This window comes from Corvus brachyrhynchos, unplaced genomic scaffold, assembly GCF_000691975.1.
Source record: "Corvus brachyrhynchos isolate BGI_N302 unplaced genomic scaffold, ASM69197v1 scaffold277, whole genome shotgun sequence".
Classification (NCBI taxonomy): domain Eukaryota; kingdom Metazoa; phylum Chordata; class Aves; order Passeriformes; family Corvidae; genus Corvus; species Corvus brachyrhynchos.
Window position 1 is genome coordinate 69,046 of NW_008239113.1, and position 2,966 is coordinate 72,011.

The following is a 2,966-nucleotide window of genomic DNA, read 5'->3' on the forward strand; positions in this document are numbered from 1 at the left end:
TGAGAATGATGTGCTCAGAGACCTGGAGCCCCTGGCTGTGATATAAACCAGTTCATTTACAGCTCTGGCCTACTGAAGACCAGGGAAGTACCCTTCTGCTTTCTAGAGAAGGACCTACACTGCGAACAAGACAATGGTCTCCCCCAGTCACCAAACAGGTCTGTAGCAGCAGTAGTCATCGAACCTGTGTCCAACTTCTGTGCCTTACCTTTGAGACCATCTTCTCATAACACTTCTGATGACAGCATTCTCTCTGTGTGGCTCAGGAACAACTGCCTCTGTTCTTTTACTAAGAGCCATTACAAAATTCGTATACCAGTGTATATAGGAGGGGCTTCTGCCTCTAAAACCTTCAAATGTTATGTCTTGATAGTGGTCTTTATTGAGGCATCTTTAATCTCTTCTTTGAAGAGTAAGTGCTTTAGAAAGGACTGTCTCCTCAATTCACATTTTTACTCTGTTACACAAAGTGACTGGGTTTGCTGGTCACTTTAATGCAACCAGTTAAAGACAGCCACATGGATCTTCATCTAAGTGGGATTCAGACTTCATTTAAGAAATCCTCTTTCCTCCCCCCCCCCACTCCTGTCAGGCCCCATGCTAATTAACATCTGCTCTAGAAAATTGTAAGATGCTTAGTTATCAGGTATTTTTAAGGATGCAATTTTGGAAAGGTTACCTTATTTTGGCTTTTGAAAGAATTTAAAAGCTATGGTCTTGCCTGTTCCTGAAAGCTGATAACAGGAGTATTTCCATGACTGGTAACAGGTTTTTGAGGACCATGGCACTGTTCTTTGGACTGAGATTTGCAAGTTGCCCATCATAGGCATGTGTGTTAACCAGCTTTGTGCTCATGCTTCTAACCTCTGATGCAGCTCATTGGCACTTTGGTCCTGGACAGGGAAACAGAAATGGAAAGTGCTTCTCCACCAGTCATGTAGGAGCTGGATGCTGAACATCTCCTTTTCTTGTGTCATTCACTTTCAAAACACTCTTCTTGATTGTGTGTTTCTGAAAATTATCTAAGGGGTGTGACCATGCTGACTCAAAGCTGCTGCACATGATGCTGCTGAGGTCCCCAAGAACTGACTTGACTTTTCAGCAATGTGAAAGTTTCACTTGGTGAGACCTCATGAAAGCAGAACTACTGTCAGCAATATCTCAAGAGGTTTTGGCACTGTTGGCTGCTGTTGTGCCTTTTGGGTGATACATCACTCCTAAATTTGCAGGACTTGTACAAGTTCACCAAAACCACATAGCACTTTCTTGCTCCTGTACCTTTTTTTGTGTCTTTCTGGTGAAGTTTGGTAGCAGGACAAAGTGATTCAGCTGGATTGAGAGCTGTGAAGTACCCACAACCCAGAACCTGCTGTGAGAGGGGTTTTTTTGAGCATGAAAGCCTAGTTAAGCATTTCTTCTTTCAGCCATTGCCTTTTGATAAGCGGTCAACAGAATTCCCAGTAGTTCCTTTGTAGCTTACTGTATGTTTTTCATTAGACCTAGTTTGTGGATAATATACTGTAGTTAACTTTCCTGAAATTCTGTTACAGAGTATGTTTTTGATTAAAAGAGGTAAAGATTCAAGTCTTTGGCTTCTTTATTTCATGCAGTGGAGAGCTTTTATCCTGTTTCTGATCAGCTGTTGGAGCTGCTTGCTGTGGTCTTGAACTGTGTCAGGGCTAGGAGAGCTTGATGGAGCAGGGCTGTGATTCCAGAGGGTCCCTCCTTGGCATCCCATGTCTCAGATACTTGGGTACAACTAGTATCAAACCCAAAGCCAAGGTCAGTTTCCAGTGTAGAAATGTCTCTGGGTGCCTGCAGATGTGCAGATACCAGTCTGCCTTAAGCTGGTGGGGCACAACAGTTCTGTGGGTGTTCATGTTAATGGAAATTACTTCATTTAAGCCACCAGCCAAGCTGTGTGTGCATGGTAGGGTCTCAGAGGAAGGACCAGAGATCAGAATGAGTGCCAGGTGTGGGTGAGTGATTGCCATCCCATGTTAAAAGTTGCACAGGAGCTCTACTCCACCTGCTCCTGCAGTCAGGCTGCAGAACTCTTCCCAATAAATGAATCAAATACCAACCACCACAAGTCATGCAATGTAGAAATAAAGCAGGAGGCAGGTGATGTGTCTGTAATACTCTGTCTCCTCATCTCCATAAGCAGCTGCATCCCATGGGGAGAGAAAGGGAAAAAACATATGCCAACTGTCTTAGTTTGAAAGACAGGTGTCTGCCAAGGAAGGTGGGAACCTTCCTTGGAAATGGAAAATATGACCCCCTTCCCTCCGAATTATTATAACTTTGAAATTACAGGGCTTTCAAGCAAAGATATGGGAAAAGGAATTTTTTATAAAAGGAAAGTTCTTTACTAGTACATATACATGTATAACAAGGCAAACAAACAACAATGGCAGCAACAACAAACAAAACCAGAAACCCACTAACAGCCTTCTCGCGCCTGTCAAGGACTTGCCCCTTTGGTGTAGTTATAGTCATAGCTGGCAGGGGTGCTGTTGGCTCCCAGCCAGGCAGGGCCGGGGCGATGATTCCCCTGCGGCTGGAGGGGGCGCTGTGGGGGCAGTTCAGCCATGCCCCTCCAGATGGCTAAATGGGCTGTAGCAGGAACCTCGGAAGCAGCAAGCTGGAATGGCAGAGTCGAGCAGACCCGGGGTGACAAACAAAGTGTAGCAAAGACTCCAGGGCTGTGCCAGTAAGCCGCAGAGTGTCCAGATGTCAGGTTAAAATGTAGCAAGAAGCCCTGAAGCAGTGGCAGAGAACTGCAGGGCTGAGCGGGGAATCGCTCCCCTGGGTAGCTCACTGGCGATGGCTGATCCCGGGGTTGGACTGAGCAGATGGGGTGGCTCCAGCAGGGGACAGGGTGCTCCCAGGTCCTGGCATGGCATGCACTGGCTCTGGGCTCCCAAGCAGCAGAGAAGCAGAGAAGCAAGCCAGTAAGCTCCCGT